The sequence below is a fragment of the Sander vitreus genome, chromosome 12 (genome assembly GCF_031162955.1).
Source record: "Sander vitreus isolate 19-12246 chromosome 12, sanVit1, whole genome shotgun sequence".
In the NCBI taxonomy this organism is placed as follows: Eukaryota; Metazoa; Chordata; class Actinopteri; order Perciformes; family Percidae; genus Sander; species Sander vitreus.
In genome coordinates this window covers 29,011,304-29,033,958 of record NC_135866.1, presented here as the reverse complement: position 1 = coordinate 29,033,958, position 22,655 = coordinate 29,011,304, and the positions used below count along the sequence as shown (strand labels likewise).

At 41.1% G+C, this 22,655-nt stretch overlaps 1 protein-coding gene across 3 annotated transcripts in view; it reads right to left on the bottom strand.

Annotated features, from left to right (window-relative positions):
- The window catches only part of basp1 (brain abundant, membrane attached signal protein 1), a 61,228-nt gene that overhangs the window by 35,234 nt on the left and 3,339 nt on the right, over nt 1–22,655 (bottom strand). The window contains exon 1 of one of the 3 annotated variants that reach the window (XM_078265085.1): nt 20,139–20,289. The exons of 1 other annotated variant lie outside the window; for it this stretch is intronic. The gene's annotated coding sequence lies outside the window, so the exon portion shown is untranslated. Of the gene's footprint in view, nt 1–1,341; nt 1,525–20,138; nt 20,290–22,655 lie in introns of those variants that run through there. One more of the 3 variants, XM_078265088.1, reaches the window with a different exon arrangement.

Sequence of the window (22,655 nt, the reverse complement as noted above, 5' to 3'; positions counted from 1 at the left end):
AGGAAGACACCCGCTCTATATTTGCATTTGTTTGTTGCGAGCGTGATAATTTATCACACCATGCTGCAGATGGATAAACCAATTATCCTGAAATACTGAAAAAGAGCTGAGAAACTTAGTTATTGATTATCGTTGTAACTTGTTAGAAATGATTAATTGCCCAATTAAACACAAACGCCTCCAACAAATCTGCAGACTTTCTACGTAACATTACATGATTTTTTTTATCAGCTGTTCCATGAAATGCACTAAGAAACAAGAGAAGAAATTGTGGAATTTGTATGCTGATGTGTGGACTTGTGTCGGCCACAGATGCCGGTTATTGTAACAGTACTTGTGAATGATTAATTGCACAATATAAAACACCACCAACAAATCTGCAGACAATCTATGCAATAAAGCTTGTCGTAAGTTCATACAGAGACTATTATGCTTCACATTTTCTCTCTCTCCTTTTCTCTCTCTCTAAAAGGGTAACTACTGTTTTTTTCAACCTGGACCCTATTTTCCTATATTTGTGTGTCTAAGTGACTGATGGGAACAACATCAACAACAACAACATCTTACTCTTTAACAGAAAGGTCAACCTCCTTAGAAATCCTTTCCATAATGTTGTCAGACACAGACAATATCAGACAATATTAATCTGAGTCTGTCAGTGGCAAAACAAGCACTTTTGTGAAGGTAAATACAAGCTGCACAATTGTACTGTTAACTTACATTGTAGCTTGTTTCACCGCTGCCGACTGCAGCGATCTCTCTTAATACTGGACCAATGTCAAAGATTGTTGTTGCCATCAGTCACTTAGACACAAAAACATAGGAAAATAGGGTCCAGGTTGAAAAACACAGTAGTTACCCTTTAAAGGGTAATTTCAGTTACGCAAGATTGCGTCAGTCAGCAGTCAGCGAAACAAGCTACAATTTTACTGATTGGGCAATTGCACAGCTTCAATTTACGTTCACAAAAGTGCTTGTTTTGCCCATTACAAATTATTATTCTAAGGATTTCTTAGGAGGTCGACCATTCTGTTAAAAAGTAGGATCCTTTTTTTAAACATAGGAACATCCGCGAAATTGTGATTCGCTAAAGCCACCAGACTCCATGTAAATACACGGTAACTTTATCATCATGAAATACACATCATTCAAAGTAAAAAAATAAAACTACTAAGAGACGTTTGGGTGGTCTTTCCACTTTTCCAACAATCGCCACTCTGGTTTGGTTGGAATAAACACATAGTTTACCGATTAACATAAGAAAATTATGCTGGCTCTGTACACTCCATAAGTGCTGTTTATATGAAAATGTGGAATTTGTGTGTTGATGTGTGGACTCACATCAGCCACAGATGTCGGTTATCTCAGGTTCCTTCTGTATGATGTGTTCAGGGAACACTCAGATACTTCTGGTTTTCAATTATTCTTTGTAGGCCACTGAGATTAGTATTGTTGCCTCTGTAATATCCCTGATAATCAAAGAACATAAATCCTGCCGTGTATATTAGGCCATCAACGGTTGAGGGTTCAGTGTGTACAGCTGGGTTGAGCAGTATAGGTTAAGGGTTTTAATTCCAGTGTGGGCAGAGCTCAGCACTATTACTGCTTATGGAAAAAGGTCAGAAGCTTACATATGTGTGTCATCACTTCCTGATTTAACAAAGCAGAACCGGATGTTTGTGACTCAGAAGCACCCAAACTAAATAAAACAAATACGGTGTGACCTCATGTTTCACAAGAAGAAGAAAAAATAGTGCACTGGTAAAACGTACTTGTATGAGTCATATGAAAGAACCTTAATATGTTTTTGGCACAAACTGAAATGTGTCCAAAGCAGAGAGTATTAAAAACCGACGAGAGTGGAAAGTTAGCATCACATATCTGGTGTGTGATCCTGCAATTCTCACATGATCTTGTGATATTGTGAGAATGCAGCTGCCGTGCAAGGTAAGGAATATGCACCACTGAAGCACAATAACAACTGACATGTGGCCCAGGTGCTAGAGCGGTCGCCTACCAATCGGAAGGTTGGTGGTTAGATCCCTGGCCCTGCAGTTCCATGTTGTCGTGTCCTTGGGCAAGACACTGAACCCCGAATTGCTCCCGATGCTGCGCCATGGCAACTTTGTATGGCAGCCTCGGCCACATTCTCACTCCCAACTTGTAAAATACCGACGCTTGGTACGCTCTGTATGGAACGCACTGGGCAGAGCAGCAGTGCGGTGGCGAGTAGTATGTAAGACCAAAATGCCGCAAATGGAGGTTGGTTGGGGTGGTGGATGGGTCAAACAACACAGGACTTTCACCCAGGAAATAGGGCTTTGTGTCCCGTTCTTGTCCCACGTGTCACATAAACCCCACCCACAATCTTTCAGACCTGCCGCATATTTTTTGCGGAGCACAGAGCAACTTTTCGCACGCTTCTGGGATGTGCTGCGTCGCGGCTAGTGGAATAACAAGTATTGTCTTGAATGGCGGCTATTGCTGGCGAATCACAGCTCAGAAACGCCTGGTGGGATTTAGTTACGTGCGAAAGTTAAAATAGGTCAACGTTGACTTTTGGTTTCACATGGGACACAAAGTTCCGGTCTCCTGGGTGAAAGTCCTGTATTTGTTTGACCCATCCATCCACCCCAACCTCCTCCCTACGCAGACTTTGTCACTCTTTATATTACGTCCTCCTTTTCCGCGTCATAACTGCTACAGCAATTAGAGGTCCCAGCCACAATAAACAGAAATATCGAAATAAGCTGCTTGTACAAACGACCTATGGGATTGTTTTTTTAGTGAGGACATATATCACATATCACTCTATGTAGTTGACATGGCGAACTTGTTAGCAAACTGTTTTAAGCATCCAGCAAACAGAGAGCAACATTAACAGTCATATGGAGTTGTTACCTATTGAGTCCAATATTTACTCTACTTATATCTCTGGTTTGGTCTCCACCAAGTCCTTAGAAAAATATCTGTCCATTTAGCCGTTAAATGGTCCGCTATGTTAAATCAGTTAGTTGCACATTTGTTTTTCTGCGGTTTGGTGCTGGACAGGTATAGTACAAGGGGTTTATTGGAGTGATTTTGCTGAAAACAACTGTCTGTTGCTGGTGCAAAGAAGGGTTGATGAGAAAAGAGACTGAACCATACAGTAAAGTTGTGGGTTATATAACTAAAACAATGAGCTGAAAGATGCTAAAAAGCTGTAAAAAAGGGGGGAACTGCAGTCGGCTGATGTTTCCCTATAGATTTGTCACTACAAGCAGCATTTTTCATGTTACACAATTTATCCATTATTGATATAAAATATTGCTTACTGCAGCTTTAACAATGCACTTTTCAAGAGAAATAAATATGGAGAAAATGTGTAGGTAATGTACAACTCCCAACTGACCTCACCATGAACCACATCGGCCCTCAGAAAATCCGCAATTCAACGCCCACACGGTAATTCAATTACATATCAGTGACTATTGAAGCAAATGCTGTATGTAGACAGTGGTAATTGAAGCCGTGCCTGCTCCCTTTTCCTTTGAGTGCAGCTCTGGATGCTGCCAACCCTCCGAATGTCTTCAGTCTGGCAACTTGCCCCTCCGTCTACTAAATTGTGTGATGCACTGCAGTCCACTCAGTCTGTCAAATGCGCTCTGAATTCTCTCAATTAGGAGAGCTGCAAAGTGTAGCCAAAACACCCCAGTGTTTTCATACCACCGAATCTGCCAGAGTAATTTATTTATATATAATTCCAATTTATTAATATTGTCTCTTGGTTTCAAAGGGAAACCAAACAGGAGCTGAAACTCGAAGGCTGTTAGCAGATGCTGCTTCAGAGAGCTGCGAACATTACACATCAGTTTTGCAGAAATAAAAGTCATTGTTTTGTGCTTATTGTTTAGTTGAGGATCCACTTTGTGTGGCATGCATATGGACAACACTGGACTTAATTTGCTGCAATGTCATTTTGTACTAAAGCCTGCTTTTCATCCTGACTAATGTGTCGAGTATTAAAAAAGAAAACGGCAAAAGAATAATGCATAGCAGTCAGTACATAGGGATGCAAATTTGTAGCTACTGTGGCAGCAGCATATCAATGACTGTGTTCTTTTTTTCATAAAATATTCATATAAACAGTCCTTTTCAGCCGAGTGAAGGACTGCACTTAAACACTCGAGAAAGCAATGAAAATGCATTTAATTATAGACGAATGAATACGCAAGTCTGTGCCTGATTTAGACACACAGACAACTTGGAAGCAGTGTTTTCATTATTTTTCTCCATAATAGTGAAATGGTACAGAGTGCGATATGGAAGCAGCCTAAATATTTATCATATTTTAATTATGTCAATACTTGATACACAGAAAAGTGACCGATCCAACCCGTTCTCACTCCCAACTCTCCAAATACTGATGCTTGGTCAGTGGTTCTCAGCGTCAGATACAGACGCAAAAATAACCCCAACCCTAACCCTTTTTTTAACCCCACCAACAATCTTTCCCTAACCTTAACTAAGTGGTTTTGCCCTGCACTTTGAAAAATGACGCCAAATCAGTCCCGACCTAGCGTGTCGAAAAATGGCACCCAAGGGATACCCAAAGCGTCAGATATCACTGTGGATGGGATTACATTGAAATTAGTGAAAGCCCCCTGCGTAAAGAAGACTTTTTGCGTAAAGAAGACTTTTTGCATCAGTAACGCCAAAAGACACTTGAAAAAGCGTTGGTTTTTGACGCGCTGGGAGTAAGAATGTGTTGACCAATCACATCTTTGCAGAGATCTTGTTAGAGTGTTAGCACTCACAACCTCTTCCACATTTCCAAGCCGTTTGGTCAAATCTTGTTTGGTATGGTTCATGTTACAAAAAAGCAATACCTGTAACCGTTTTGCTTACATACTTGGATGCATTGTGTGCTTTGGAGCATCTGTACTCAGTTGTAAATGCAGTTCTGACTCACCCAAGTCTTGATTTGAAGGTATAATAGTTTGTCCTGCAATATACGATAATTCTTTCCGATTATTTTTTTTTTTTAGCACCTGGAACACGACTTGAAAGCTATGTTTCTACATAATTTCATGCCACTTTCTACTTCTACTCTGCTATATTTCAGAGAGAAATATTGTACTTTTTACTCCACTACATTCATCTGACAGCTTTAGTTACTAGTCACTTTACAAATTTTTGCACACAAAACACATGTAGTTTATAAAATAATCAGTTTTTATTATAAATTAAACCACCCAACAATTTATAGGTCTACAAGTTCAGCTGAGATGATCAGACCATTAAACACACAACTGTTTGGATCCTTTACACTTTCTAAAATGGGAGGATTTTTCTGCATTGAGTACTTTTACTTTTAATACTTTAAGTACATTTTCCTGATGATACTTACATACTTCTACTTAAGTAACATTTTCAATGCAGGACTTTTTACTTTACTTTTACTTCCACAACTGAAAAATACCAATGGATATTAGGCCATAGGCTTAAAAACTGACCGTGTCTGATTCAATGACGCTGTCAGAAAGCTTGTTGGGTCAATTGCATTCAGGCCGTTATAAATCAGGAGCGCTAAAAGAAAACATCTTCCAGACTAACTGCAGCGTTTTGTTATCGTGTCAGAGTGTAATAGAGCAGCTACAAGGGCATGAGGATGTAAATTAGTTGCTGTCGCGTGTCGGCGGAATATCAACGACTAAACTCATTCATCTCCATAAAACATTCAGTTTAAAGTGAAGTCCATTTTCTCCTCAATTTATCCAAACAAAATGTGCTTTCTAATGATCCAGTCTGATTGTTTTTTAGGCTGCCTCGAGGAATACGAATGACTATGCTCATTTTCAATCTCAAGTTTGTTTTTCATTCTTAGCTGAGCTGGATGATACAGTGCTAATAAAATCTGACTTTAATTTCCTTTTATTTATTCTTTTATTTATTCTTCTACGCGTTCATGCTGTCACAAGTGTTTGTTTTTTTCATTTGGAAAGCTGTTGCCTGATGATTCTTTACTGAGGGCCTTACAGCAGTGTCTGCCATCCTCTCTGATCAGTCCACACGGCAGCCATTTTGAGCAGTACATGCACACTGTACATGTAAGATAAGCTGCAACAAAGTGCACATAATAAACCACAAATCAAAATGGACCCTGAGTGGAGTCGGAGACGGCACAGAGTGGATGTATAAGTCCTCTCTGTCATTTCAAAGGGACTCTTCCCAAACTGTTGTGACAGCCGGCTCTATCTTCCACTCCATCACAGGCTCCTGCCAATATTCCTTCCTCCCAACACACACCACCGTCACCATCGCCGCCACCGCCACCCAGCCTTATATACACGCTGTTAAGACAGGAGACTTCAAGAGCTGTCAAGTACTCGGTTTGCAAACTTTCAAAGGAATCGTCATCTTGTCTCTGCATCTTTTCTCGCCGGCGCAGCTGCATTTAAATGAGACGGCCCACCCGCCTGGCAAGCTGGGTGTTTTTTTGTGTGACATTTTTGACTCAAGACTGGGGAAAAACTGTGAATCGCCAGTCATATACTTGGATTATTTCCTCACCTTTGCAAGCTGTGTAAACCTGGGGCACATTCAATCTCAAAACGTTTCCTCTGAAATGGTGTGCAACGGTGTGCAACGGTGTGCAACGGGCTTTGAGTCATGTTTTCTCTCGTTTGGTGGCCGTGTCTCTCGTTTGGCTCTTGTGGCTGTGTCACAGGTGTTACCCAATCAGCAGAGACGTTTGTGTAAACTCGCGGTAATAAAAAGGCAGAGCGCCTGCACACGCAACAGGGAGTTCAATGCACCACTGTTTCAGTTTAAAAAAAGGGTTGCTACGTTTTGTCGGCTGAACGTAGCCATGGTGTAGCTGTGGCAGGGTCATTATGGAAACTGGGCATCCGGAACAGACAAAACTAGGGATGCACCAAATCCAGAATTTTGGGGTTCGGCCAAATACCGAATCCACTGGTTAAGATTCTGCCTCCTCCCATCCTCAGTCTATTAAGTAAACACATTAATGAAGTAAACAACGTCCACAGCAGTGTATTTTTCATGCTGCATTTTGGCTGCTGTCTGTAGATTCCTTCATGCTCAACTCGTATTCTTTCGGATGTCATGTGCAAATGTTGTAACAGCGGTGATGTTGTGTATTGTTTAGGGTCCTCGCCACCACCAGACTAATCATCATTGCAGATTGAACATGTAGCTGGACTTGAATGGTCTTCTTTTGACTGAAAGTACTGCCAAACAACACTTTTTCTGCTCATGAGTTCCATTTTCAGTTTCTCACAGCCTGCTGCATTGAACGCTCCACCTACGTAAACACCTTCCCGTAATCAATGGTGGCGTCATTACGTCGACCAGCGTAGCGCACGTAGTGCAATCGTAGGGTTTGGTTCGGTGGAAAAAAATTCTAAGGTTCGGCAGGAACCGAACCCCGTCAAAAAGAACAATATTCGGCCGAATCCTAAGCCGAATCCTGGATTCGTTGCATCCCTAGACAAACCACCTCATAGATAACCGGAAACCTCCAGATGTGATGGATATAGATGTTTATGTCCAGGGTAATTAATGAATCAGTTTGAATGCGCTTCACCATATGTTATGTTAGGTTTTTACCTTTATGTATTAGGGCTTCAACTAATGATAATTTCAATGTTGATTAATCTGTTGATTATTTTCTTGACAATTGGATTAGTTGTTTGGTCTCTAAAATGTCAGAACATGGTGAAAAATGTGGATCAGTGTTTCCCAAAGCCCAAGATGACATCCTCAAATGTCTTGTTTTTTCCACAACTCAAAGTTTACTGTCTCAGAGGAGTGAAGAAACAACACAAAAAAAATTTACAATCGAGAAGCTGGAATCACAGAGTTAGAAAATATTATTTTTTCATAATAAATGACTCAAACCAATGGCTCGATTATCAAAATAGTTGGCGAAAGATTTCACAAGTTACTCTATTCAACTATTTAATGAATTTTTGCAGCTCTAGCATGTATTAATTACATTAACAATTAACAATAGACAGATAACAATAACAACTGATTGAAATAAGCTAATAAACATTGTATCGTGTAGCATTGTGGACTGTGTTAAGAGGAGGACTAAGGACGTTGTGTTCTCAGCTGTGTTTGCATGTTATAGATCATGTACGGCAGCTTTCTTTGTTTGAATACCTTCCCTTTTTCTATCGGCTTGTACGCTTTTAAGCACACACAGAGAACAATGGCATACCTGAATGTCCTGAACACGTGCTCAGTGTCGGTAGAGAAACAACAGATTGGCTGTAGAGAAGTTGAACGGAAAGAAAGAGAAGTGAAGCAACATTACATGTCAAAAAATTGACACATTAATAACTAGATATCTGTCAGAGAAGGAAGCTGACATAGAATTTTGTTTTCCCTTGCCAAAATTGATACTAATACCTTCACTCTAGCTTCATCGATTTCAGGATTTTACGAATCAATATTGGATTTTTTTAACCCAGCCCTAGCTGTGTTTGTCCTAGCCATTCTTTCTTACCATTACCTGATAGACATTAGCTGCATGCACTTAATAAAGATATGCTGGGTGTCTTGGTAGCTCACCTGGTAGCGCACGCCCATATATAGAAGTTTACTCCTTGACACAGCGGCCACAGGTTTGACTCCGACCTGTGGCCCTTTGCTGCATGTTGCCCCCCTTTCATGTCTAAGCTGTCCTATACAAATCAAGGCCTAAAATGCCCAAAAAGATCTTTAAAAAAAAATATATATATATATATATATATATATAGCATTTAGCATTGTTTGGAAGAGTTTGGTATCATGCTGCACCTACTCACAACATAATAACGTGTAAAAAGTTACCATATTATTACACTAACATGCTAAATGTTAGCATGTTAATGTACTTCTTTTTGCATTTTTCAAGATTCATGTCCACTTTCTTACCGTTAGGATTGTGTTGTTATCAAATGATAGCTATCGTTTCACGAATCAGGCAAGGATTTCTAATATTTCTAGCAGATTTTTTCTATCTTTCACCTACATAAATGTGTTATTTATGTAGTAAATGTTGCTGAATTTCCTATACAGTATAACTGAACAATAAAAAGTAAAACTCCAATCTAATGATTTTGATTTTACTTTTTCCCAGGCATTGTACCCTTTGAGATGAACCTTCACAGACACTATACCATAATAAGTACATCAAAATGGAAATCTTGTATCATGGTGCATGAAAGTACGACTGTGAAAAGACAGAGTGCAGCTTTGGGCTCCATAGATTAGAGTTAATTGATGTTAGAACAGCTCCTGATTGGTTTGAGATTTCTGGTGTTTGTGTTCACTTCCCAAAAGCTTTCCCAAAAGGGCTAATCACATTTAGATCTTTCATTTATCTGACACTGTTACCAGAACAGTTTACAGCGAATGCAGCAGAATAACATCTCCTTCCCCTTTTTATGACTTCTGTTCTGCATTTCCATTCTTTGGATTTCCTGATTGCAGTCTGCATTGAGTTGCTACATGATACGTACCAGAGGAACTGCCATACAATTGTTAACTACATTTCCCATGCGTACTTGCATTACAAAGCACAGGTGTGCTGTACTTGATGTCATTATAGAGCTCAACAGTGAGGTATTGGAAGTAAAAAATCCCATTTATTGTCTCTGTAAGGATTTTGATTAACAGCCATAATGTCTAAATGTAAAATGTTTTTGCCCCTGTTGAAACCACAAGTCTGTACGAAATCAACGTTGGTTTAAGAAAAACATGTTTTATTCGCGATGTCATGGAGAAGTACTACACAATCCTAAGCCCAGTTCGGACCAACAAAACCGTTTTAGAACGTCGCAGGGTAAAGTTGCAACGGTCTGAAGCGGCCTGTCTCAGCTCGACTCAAACCAGCTGATGGTGTCGCTGCGACTCAGCTGGTGGAGTCTCCAGATGCTGGTTTTAGAACGTAAGAGACGTCTCCTGTTTCAACAGCCATTAGAGAAGTCAGCTGGTGGAGTCTCCAGAGGCTGGTTTTAGAACATAAGAGACGTCTCCTGTTTCAACAGCCAATAGAGAAGTCAGCTGGTGGAGTCTCCAGAGGCTGGTTTTAGAACGTAAGAGACGTCTCCTGTTTCTACAGCCAGTAGAGAAGTCAGCTGGTGGAGTCTCCAGAGGCTGGTTTTAGAACGTAAGAGACGTCTCCTGTTTCAACAGCCAATAGAGAAGTCAGCTGGTGGAGTCTCCAGAGGCTGGTTTTAGAACGTAAGAGACGTCTCCTGTTTCTACAGCCAGTAGAGAAGTCAGCTGGTCAAGTCAGCTACAAACTATAGAAATAAAAATATCCATAGTCCATTTTATGTTTATGTTACAAACTGTCAACTGGTGGAAATGGCAGAGTTTTAGATAGAGGCTCAATGAGCGCAGGGAGCGCCTAGAACAAAGCAGTGAATCACATAAATAAAACGTTTTCGCCGATTCATCACTAGAAATGCAACTGTAGCTGATATATCCAGCTACAAAAAAGCCTAAAAGTCGCAAGTTAGAACGGAAGTACAAAGAGTCGTTATGGAGTTGATACACCGTCTTGTCTTTGGTCTGAACTAGGGTTCAAGTGTAAGAGCAACGATTCATCTCGGAGCCTTTTTTCAAAAAGTGGGCGGTCACTGTTGAGCTCCTAGTTCGGACAAACATTTGTCATGATGAAGATTTCGTTGCTGACTTCATCATGAAATACTTGTTCGTGACTCAAGTGTGCAAAGCTGTAATTTCTCCAGTGAAGGAAAGATAAAATACGCGTCAGGTCCTGAACTACCAACAGTGAGGTGGAACCTGCCAATATTACTGTAACCTTGAAATGACCAAAGCCGTTTCAACAAATAAGAAAACCAGGAGCCAGACAGAGAGGTAGATTATTTCTCTGTGATGGGCTAAGATAGGGGAGTAGGGGGATACGTCTAATTACTGCTTATCTACTTTTCACTGAAGCTTTGTCCAACTCCAGTGATAGTGCTACACACACTATAGAGGCAGATATAATCTGCTCATATCACATAAGAATCCGTTGGGCCACCAAAACCACCCAGGGATTGTTTCAGAGACGAATATGCTACTTTTCTCTTTGTCTTGCTTTCAGCTCGGCTCTATCTCTTGTGTCAATCAATAGCACTGCAGCTTTAAGCCCACCACTAGCAGCTCTGCTATCCCAGTGTCCCACACCATCCTCCTTTCCATCTGTCTGTGCGGATCCCTGAGGCCCCCCGCCTCCACCCGGAGCCAGACATGGTCCAACATTAATCAATATCTCTGCAGGGCTGCATGGCTTTCTCAGAACAGATCCGAGCCAAGTGGCGTTTCGGCGAAAGTTCTGGGAATGGAATGAGCAACTCTGATGGGAAATGGGTTTTGTTGTTTTGCATGTTTTAGCTCATCAATTGCCAATTGTGCTTCTATTTTACATGACTATCATCAGTCGTATCGTGCTTAAGGACAATATATTTAAAAGTTCCCGAAAAGCAACTTTTTATTAGTGCAAGAAAATACCAAGTTCATATTTGCTCTTGACAATGTTCTTGCTGTTTTTAGCCATGTGGCTCTGTCAGACAGGTGGTCTGTTTAATATATTTATGTTTTACAGAGACAAAGTGTGGTGTGTCTTTGAGATATATTTTAAGTCTTGTAAAACGCCCGTTCAATCAGAACTGAGGACACAAGCTTTGGAGGCTTTAAGCCCAGAGACGGAGGTAATAACTCCCGACCGCTTTCTGGGGACTTTTCTGTGATGTTTATGATCCGCTCTACCAGCTAGATCCCAGAGCACGGGAAAACATAAAGCACCGCCACTGGTGAATCATCTTTAATATCGTTCCATAAATCTGACACATGAAGGGAGAGAAAGATTCCCTCAGACCCACAGACAGTGTGTTCACAAGCATGAGATGAATGTAAAAAGCAAACAAAAAAACAGGTCTCTTAAGTGCTGCTGCCCACGCAGACCAAACATGTAACACTCTCTCTGCATTCTGCACTTCATTCTTTCAGGATATCAGTCCTTTAGTTCCTACTAGGGATGTAGTGATACCATAGGTATCGATACCTACAAAAGTACACAATACTCTAATACCAAAGTGTGTAAAAAAAAGAAGAAGAAGGAAACAAAACATAACACTTAAACATTGATTCCTTTGTTAAAACATTGGAGGGGGGGTTGGGACAGTCTCATGACACTCTTTTTCAGTGTGAGTTTGGTGTGGAGTGGAGAGGGCAAGGAGAGCCAGTTTAAGTTAAGTTAAGTTTAAGTTTGAGTTCAAGTTTAAGTTTATTTGTTTATTTGTTTGTTAGTTTATTAGCCATTTCAACAGTGCAGTTGATAGGAATTTGTCTTGGAATGCCCACATATACCACCTAATTTACAACAATCCACCAACATAACAACGTTGTTGTGTTACCTTTCAGTGGTTTAGTCACAAGGAAATTAACAACAAAAAGAGCATGCCCACAAATACCACACTTTTGTGCATCCTCTCTTTATTTCTTACGTTTTTCTCAAGGAAGCAACCCTTTCCTTTAGAGTGAAGACAAGAGAGGAACTACCTCTGCTGCCAAACTGTCTCTCCTGGAAGGATGACAGGTCACCAGAAGTAACTTTTGTTTTACAATCTCCTGCCTGCATTCCACCAGACCTCAAACTGAAGAAAGTGGACTCAGCTTCAAATACACAGACACAGCGGTATGAAAAGGGCTTCAGGCTGAGATCTAACAATGCAACTACAAATATATCCAGTGCAGACTCAGACATCCAGCCCGGCCTCGTTTGTCTATCTGTGTGTCTGGCTGGCTCGCCACAACTGGCCCTCTCAGCGTCGCATCTGAATGACCCCTGTCACCAGGCTGTCCGCAGCCAGTGGCCAGACGCTGGTGGAGAGAAATTGGACGTGGCGGGTGTCCGCTGTCCCCAGCCACAACAGTAAGACAGAGAGAGAGAGAGAGAGAGAGAGAGAGAGAGAGAGAGAGATAGTCACAGAGAGAGAGAGAGAGAGAGAGAGCGAGAGAGAGGACAGCCCTGCAGTCAGCGACGCTGGGTGGCTGGCCAGACGAGGAGATGGGACAAAGTCGACTCTAAACTCCAGATAACCCCGAAAAAGAGTCACGAGGGGGGGTGAGAGCCAAGACACACATCATCCAGCATCACATAAGCAGACTGGACTCAGAGTCTAGACGCTCTGTAATCGCTCTTTCTGATAACTACTGTATCATAGCTGAGCAAGTATAGCAAAAAGAAGATATCTAGACATTATAAACAACGTCTAGCTTGTTATGGGCTTAAGTTTATTGTGTGTAATTACTAACAACAGAGTGAAAAAATTTAATTTCCCCTGCTGGATCAATAACTGTAGGTCTTAATCCTAATCTTAGATTTACATCCCAAATAGTTTCAAGGTACTATAATTCATATTGTATTAAGAATTTCAAATGAACAGATAGCCTAAAAAAAAGTTTAATCATTTTATTAAATATAATAAATGTCATCATATATGATTAAATTTAAATGTTAATAAAGGTATTACATTTAATTAAACCTAGATTAATTTTAATTGAATTTAGATTCTGTTTCTATTCATTGTATGTTTAAATTAATTATATTTAATAGACTATGCTAAATAATAAAAAAAACAAAAATATTATTAAAATTACAATGAATTTTGGTTTTGCCTATAAGGCCTCAGCAAAAGTGAAATACTGACAGATACATCAGAAATATTCTAGATAATTGTATCAATTGATTAAACCTAATATATATATATATATATATCTCAAGTAAAATATTTTAAACATATTAAAAAAAAACATAAAAAATAATGAATGCGTTCATTTTAATCTTTAAAAATATTCTAAAGAATACATTAAATTAAATATAACTTAAATTAGACATAATTAAACTCCTGGTATCAGGTATAGTCAAATATTGAACACAACAAAAAAAACATAGAATAATAGAATAAAACTGACGGTCAGCCTCTTATTGTTGCCATGCAGTAAGCTATCCACCTCCTCACAGTCTAATGCTGCGCACACACACACACACACACACACACACACACACACACACACACACACACACATCGCTGAGTGTTTCAGACAAGCCCTTGATCACGTCTCGCACTTGAGGATGAAAAAATACCGGTGAGAGATATTCTTGTAATTTTCTTCATTGATGGGAGCTGACAGAACTGGGACTGCAACACAAGCGCGAGGAGGCCGAGCACCTACGAGTCTAAACTATTCTACCATCTCATTATTTTCAGACTCTCTGAAACAGTCTCTGGACTGTTTAAGATTCACGTACAGCGCAGCGCCTGCGACGTTGTCGAGACTCGGCAGTCCTGAAAGATTTGCAGAGAAAAGTGAAGACAGAGAGGATGCTGGGAGACGCTGATAGTTTCTGAAAGCTGCGGAGCTCAAACATCTTCATCTTGACTGCTGAATGGAATCATATTTGTCCAGTTTTTCCATCTCTATTATTATCCTGAGCTGAACATTGTCTTTGAATGCATTTCTGTGTCATCCAATTGGAACCAAAAGAATATGCTAAATTTAAATAAAGGCTAATATAAAATATTATTAACGGCTCTACGGAGCTTTATAGTTTGTTTCTTGCCTGTTTCGTCGCAAGCTTGTGTTTCAATTGTCCTCACCATTGTGCATTTAGCCATGCTGCAATGCTGGGTCCTTCGAGTGATTGTCTATCCTCATCGATAGATTTTTAAAACATTTGACTAACCAGAATGCAAGGTACCATTACGGTGGGTTTTATACAATTGAGTGACTCCCAGACTGGTAATACCAGTGATGGAGTACTCGAGTCTTGAACACAGACTCAACTCAAGTCGCTATTCTCTGGAATCGTAACTTGACTTTGACTCACGCACTGAAGACTTGGAAATGGACTCGAGGATTTATGAAATAGGACTCAGAAGTTTCTGACTACTTTTATGTGTATTAGGCTTTCTGGGACTCAGATTTGAGTCTGACTTGAGTCGCCATTATCTGGACTCGTGACTTGACTCTGACTCTTCTTTGGTGACTACACGTAAAAACATTGTGTTGTGTCCGGTCTGATCGCCGGTTAAGTGACTGGCCACGGCAGCGTTGTTTCTCTAAAAGCTGAATCTGTTTGAACACAGCAGGCCACTGCGATTTCTCTGGCACCTTCTCTGTCCCCCACCGCCACAGCCCAAACCGACTACCAACATTCAAATCAATGGAAGACAGGTGTTTTTGCCGCAGCGCCTGATCGAGTCTGAACGCAGCCTAAAAGTCCACAGTCATGCTGGCAGGTCTGTGTTGCTCTACTCTGGTGCTTTGAGCTAAATGCTAATGTCAGCATGCTAACATGCTCCCAATAACGATGCTAATATGCTGATGTGTAGATGGTCATGTTTACCGTGTTCACCATTATAGTTTTGTGTGTTAGCATGCTAACATTAGCTAATTAGCTCTAAACAAAAGCACTTTGTTGCTTTGAGCTAAATGCTAATGTCATCACGATAACATGCACACAATAACAATGCTAATATGCTGATGTTTAGATGGTCATGTTTACCGTGTTCGCCATTATAGTTTTGTGTGTTAGCATGCTAACATTTGCTAATTAGCGCTAAACAAAAGCACTTTGGTGCTTTGAGCTAAATGCTAATGTCAGCACGCTAACATGCACACAATAACAATGCTAATATGCTGATGTTTAGATGGTCATGTTTATCGTGTTCACCAGTGTACTGTAGTTTTGTGTGTTAGCATTCATTCTAATTAGCACTACACACAAAGCCACAGCTGTGGCTGATGTCATTAGTTCTGCAGGTATTTGATGATAAACCAAAGTGTTGGACAAAGCACATTTTGACCTGATGGTGGCGCTAAATGAAAGGTGAGGGTCACCAAAGTTATTACAATTCATCCTGAGGGGAACACGAATGTCTGTATGACATTTCATGGCAATCCAGCTATGGAGCTATTTTGATCTGGACGACCAAGGTGGCCGAACAACAATATCGTCGCTGTCGGGTAGTCGGGCATTTATTTCTTTTCATAAATTAATACTATTGGTCAACCTTTATGTCTGTATGTGGGTCTTAAAAATATTTAAACAGTGACGAGGCAATTTCGTCTGACTTCGTCTCAGTTTAGTTGCTCAGTAAAATGGTTTCATATTAACTTTTTTTCATTTTCTGAAAAACAACGCCATACAAGGTTTTCACCCGACAGCGACGATATGAAGAACGAAAGAAGTAAATGAAGTATTTAACTACATAAAACTGCCAGCAGATGCAGAAAAGAAAGGAGAGGAAATAGTGACGGTTACATTTGGCAGAATATTAAATTAGTCAATGTGAGGCTGAAATATTGTCACTTCCAATCACTTTAGACTAATTATTAAGAGTTATGGAAATACATGTAATCCGTGTTCATCAGCAACACTGCTATGCACCACATTTTGTGCTAAAACAGGTTTGTGGTCAGTTGCATTGCTGGGCTGAAACAAGATGGCTGCCCTCCACGCTGAAAAAGTCAGTGGAAAAGTGGAAATTCCAGCAGTTAATAATTGATTCTTGCATACAATATCAGAAATGCCTCCACTTAAGTGAAACTTATGAAATCAAGAGAGGTTTTCTCAGGATTTACTGCTCTGTACCTGATGTGTACATTCACACGGTAAACAAGCCTGAAGCTGGTGAGAAAAAAAAAGTCACTTTCATTCAAAAGTTATTATTTAACCAAACCCCAAGTGATAGCTCAGTAAAAATGTTCCTGTTTTGCAAGCACAGGTGTTGACATAGCTGACTAAACTTAACATTGCTCCATAATCTTTTCCTCTTTCACAGCAATTCATTTGCAATAACAGGGGACTGTTTTCAGCCAGAGTCTGAAATAAAATTGTTTGGCTATTGAAATCGCATAACTATCAAAATGCTTTCACTGTCTGCTCTGCTTTCAGGATGCGATCTGTCTCCGCCACAGATAAGAGGACAGTTTGGTTGGAAGAAAGATTGTCCTTTTATCTACCCTTTGCCAAATGATTTTCAAATCCACAAGGACGACTGAGTGACTGAGTGAGTGGATTTGGGATTCAGCAGAGAGCAAGCTGAGATTGCCGAGTACATTACTGCCCTGCCGGGTTACATATCAGATAACGTTGTCGCTTTCGGTTTGTGCTGTAATTTCCTGGAAGACGAGGTGCGATGTGACAGGTGGCGCTCATGGTGAAAGAGCTGCCGAGGACGAGGACAAGTTGCACCGCCGCCAAGCCTCCGGTGGGACTGGAGCAGGCAGGGACACGAGGAGGGGCTGGCCGACACTTTTACTTTTATTTTAATGCACTTTTTCTGCAGAAACACTGACTGTAAGACGCATTGTACCCCGGGTCAAGCACACGCGTTTAGCATTTGTAAATAATGTTAGTGTTTATGTTGAAGCAAGAGCTTCAAGTCTTGGTCTTTTTGTGGTTCTTCCTTTCAATGAATTATTTAAAGGTACATTCTCAGATTTTGTTAGAGCACCCCAGAATCCAAACATTTATTCCCAGCTTTCTGTTGATGCTTGAAAACCTAAACTGTGAGAATAGTTAAGGAAGAGAGGGCGATAAATAAAATCAGTGAGTGGCTTTAAAGCTGCATGAGTCTGTTTTTGGCCACCAGGGGGCAGAAAACAAGTCGACATCCTCTGATATCCTCTCTACTCCTAGTGTTGGGTGATGAATATATACCATGAGATGGTATACATTTGGCAGCTGGCACCTCAATATAGGGGAGATGAATAAGACTTTATTTGTGGTCTTACAAAGTCTTTATGGACACAATGTCCCGGTTATTCAGGATAACACATACAAGACAAGACATACTGGATTGCAAAACTCTCTACAAATGCAGACAATTGTGTAAAAGGTTGTCATATTTTAAAGATATATAGGGGTTGTCCTTAAAAAAAATCCAAAGAAAACAGAGAACACAACATCAGCGTCCTCAGAGGGACATACTATGACTCTGTGCTACTTATTATTACGCCTATAAAAAGCTCCGCTATAAACTGTGAGGCAGCAGACGGCCATGTTGTTGGGAAAGAAAAAGAAAAACGCCTTCATCTTTGCTGTAAACCCTCTGCTGCACTGTAACTCCACTTCAGCATACACAACACCAAAATGAACTTAATTCAATAAAATGTGTCATGCTTCCTTTGACATGAAACTGAAACGTCCAACTTCCTCATTCCTGTCAGGCCAGCATGCAGAAGTGGCCAACGGAAACCAAACACACTTGAGGTCTTATCAAGTTTAAAACTACAAGAGTGAAACAGCAATTTATTCTGGCTTCCCTGCAGCTGATGGACTTTTTTATAGAGAAAAAAACACTCAGCCAACACTTAATATGTATACCTTCACACTGCAGTGAGCTGCTCTGTCAAACTACATTAAAAAGCAGCTTCTGCTCCGAGGAAGTCACTTCCCCATTGCACACCCAAACTCATTCAATAGACTCCTGCAACAGCTGTTCCAGTGCTAACTACAAACGTATTAAGCATTCACCTCATAATCATGGTACTCTAGCATAGAGACAGAGCGCATTTAAGTCCCGCCCCCACCGGAGGAGAAAACAACTCTCCGCTCTCCATTGACTTGTATTGCATGAAGGTTCCTCCCCGTCATTTTCGTCTGCTAGCAAACAACAGAAAAAATACCTAAAGGCTGCCGTGTGGTGATATTCACTATCAACAATATAAAGAACCCAGAACTTAAGTTTTTATAACCTGTCGACCCGAAAAAACTAAGCTTTTAGTAAGACAAAAGTGGATGAAGATGTTAGGAATCGAGACTGTGGGATCCTGACACTAAGCTAACGTTATGTCCGACGTTAGGTGTGTTAGCTTAACTTACAGACATATAGTTAGCCTAAAACTGACATTTGGATATTTGACTTGGTAACAAAATACATTAGCTTAACTTACAGACATGTAGATAGCCTAAAACTGACATTTGGATATTTCATCTGCTTACAAAATGCTTGCTGCAAATGTAACGTCGGACATAACGTTAGCTTAGTGTCAGGATCCCACAGTCTCCCCATTCTCTCTGCTGATTCCTCACGTCTCTATCGGCACTTTTGTCTTCATAAAAGCTCAGTATTTCGGGTCGTCCTTACGCTCATGCTATACCGTAAACACACGCGACACTAATTGATGCTAACCGTATACGCCCAACCAATTTTAAACACTCTGGTTTTAATGCATCCCAGCCTCAACCCTCACCCGTGTCAGATGCTGCTGCATGCTGCAAGGCAGTCAGCATCTGGGCACCTAACACTGCACTTCCTCACAGCATAAAATACAACCTGCTCCTATAATACCCACTGTACTTAAACACAGCTGCCTGCACTCCAGCAATAATACTCACAGCATCGCCTGATATCAGCTCATTTAGTCCGTTACTGAATCCTAGAGAACTTATTTTTGTTAAAGGTACACTGTGTAGTGTTTTTAAGTATTTTATTAGCTATATTTAATGTCTTCATTCATAAATATGTCCTCATTGGTGTAAAATGACCTCTGCCAATGATCTGACTTATCCTCATAAGCGAAGAATTTTTTATCTGTATTTACATTGGACGGGCAAGTCCAAGGAGGCTTCCATGTCGTTCCGCCATTTTGAAAAACGGAGAAGGAGATCAGTGAGAGGCGCTTGTCACTGCCCCGGCAAATTTGAAAGCCTGCACTGCCCTTTAGTTCATAATGGAGGATCATACTTATGCTAAGCCACAGGAGAAGGAATCCTCGTCGCCAAAAAAGCGAAAAAGGGAATGGTTACATTGGTACATAACGGCTACCGTAGTTGCAACACGCATTTGAAAAAGCGAGGCGCTAGAGAGCACTATTTGTTTGAATGCAAATTACAATTTCCCCCGCTACATGGGAGAAATTCCTACACAGTGTACCTTTAATAAAATGCAGAGAGATTATTTCACCGGTTCTATCTAATACAACTAACTTAACATAACTTTATTCAAGACTTCTCTAGAATAAAGGGACATTTCTTCACCATTATTTAGTCTCATTTGACAAAACTGAAACTCACTTCAAGAAAACTAGTAAAACTGCGAAGGGAGTGAAGATAACGTTACCTTATTGACAGGTTTTCTTGCTTTTAATGAGAATTTTAAGACCCAAAAACTGGACCCAATTGTGTTAAGTTGCCCACTTTCTTTGCCGCGGTGGTGACAGTAAGCAGTAGTGGTGACTCAGCTTCCAACCTGCAGCTGCACCCGTTCCTCGGCTTCCTCTACACACAACACAAAATCACATGCACACAGTTGCATGTCATGTGCGTTAAGCGGCAGCTGCAGCCTCCCCCCTGCTTCATCTCCTCCGCTGCAAGTTAACGAGCCTCCGCCTGCATCACACGCAGCCTGATGGTTTAATTAGGACAGACGCTGCGTTGGAGGAAAGTGATCCTGCTGATCACTGACTCACTGGCAGTCGTGGAATGTAACTAAGTTCATTTACTCAAGTACTGTACTTAAGTACAAATGCCACTTTCTACTTCCACTCTACTACATTTCAGAGAAATATTGTACTACTACATTCATCTGACAGCTTTAGTTCATGGTTACTTTACAAATTAGGATTTTCTTTCTCCCGCTCTCTCTTTTTGTCACACACACACACACACACACACACACACACACACACACACACACACACACACACACACACTTTGAGCAACCAACAGCGGCGGGGTAATGGATGAGTCAGAGTCGTAACTTGTCATCAGGTTTTTGTTTGTCTCCGTCCAGCGGGATGAATGAACGCACTCAGGACTGGATTTATGAGAGCCAATCAACAGCCAGACAGATGGGACACATTACTACAGTCGCGGCGTTGCCATGGTGATCTTATAACACGGCTCAGAGGGGGACCATTGCTGCAAAACACTTAGCCAATTCAAGTGTCTTTATTGTTAAAAAAAAACGTTAAAGCTGAGGTATATATTGATGTTACATTGATGTCATGATTTGAAACTGGATATTGTCTGTTTTTTCCCCAGTGTCAGTTATTTGCTAACAGGGGGGGTGGGGTGTAAGAGTAGCCAGTGACCCGTAATATTAAGCCATGACCCCCCCCTGTGGCCGCCCCTAACTGTGGCAAATATTTTCATACATTTTTTAACCCCACATTTATCCCCAAAGGGGATATTATTTAGTTATAAAGGTTAGTTAGTTAGCTAGTTACGTAGTTTTTTTTTTTGTTATAAGTGTATCGTGAGTTGTTTGTAGAACCAAACCTATGGTTGGTGGTATGTAACACTTAATAAATTTGGCCCTCCGTTTGAAATGACTACAGTTATTTGCTCTGTACTGTCAATGTAAACTGAGTTACCACCGGAGTACGTCCAGTCTCAAATACCACTCGAGCATTAAAACCTTGAAAAATATCCTTTTCAAATGGCATTTAGAATAGATAAAAAAATGGGCGATTAATTTGCGATTAATCGTGAATTAAAGGACAAATCCGGCGCAAAATGAACCTCTGGGTTAATAACACATGGGTACCAAGTCGACCGTTCTCTGGGATTTGTTTTCATGCTAATCGAATGTGACCAGTTTAAGCGCAAACCGCTAATTAGCTTATAGTCGTCGGGGCAAGGATAAAGTAAAAAATACACTATAAAAAATACACTTACAAAGTTCTCAAATCTTCGGTTTACATGTAGGGACCCTCATTATGCTACCGTGGAAGTGTGGTGCTATTTTGAGCCTTGTTAGTGGTATAGAAATAGTGATTTCTTTTTACTTTACCAGTGCCCCGACGACTAGCGTTATAACCTATTTAGCGGTTTGGGCTAAAACTGGTCACATTCGATTAGCATGAAAACATCCCAGAGAACTTTGAGGAACTCCTAAATCCGACTAATATGCCCTCTATGGTAGAGGCAGAGCTGGAGGATGATGGGGGGATTGGCATCAATTTCCCTGGTGGAGGTTGCTGAGGTAGTTAAACAACTCCACAGTGGCAAAGCCCCAGGAATTGATGAGATCCGTCCAGAAATGCTTAAAGCTCTGGGTGTGGAGGGGTTGTCTTGGTTGACACGCCTCTTCAACATTGCGTGGAAGTCTGGGACGGTGCCTAAGGAGTGGCAGACCGGGGTGGTGGTTCCCCTTTTTAAAAAGGGGGACCAGAGGGTGTGTACCAATTACAGGGGTATCACACTTCTCAGCCTCCCCGGTAAAGTCTACTCCAAGGTGCTGGAAAGGAGGGTTCGGTCGATAGTCAAATCTCAGGTTGAAGAGGAACAATGCGGATTCCGTCCTGGTCGTGGAACAACGGACCAGATCTTTACTCTCGCAAGGATCCTGGAGGGAGCCTGGGAGTATGCCCAACCAGTCTACATGTGTTTTGTGGATCTGGAGAAGGCGTATGACCAGGTGCCCCGGGAGATACTGTGGGAGGTGCTGCGGGAGTACGGGGTGAGGGGGTCCCTTCTCAGGGCCATCCAATCTCTGTACGACCAAAGCGAGAGCTGTGTCCGGGTTCTCGGCAGTAAGTCGGACTCGCTTTCAGGTGAGAGTTGGCCTCCGCCAGGGCTGCGCTTTGTCACCAATCCTGTTTATGGACAGGATATCGAGGCGTAGTCGGGGTGG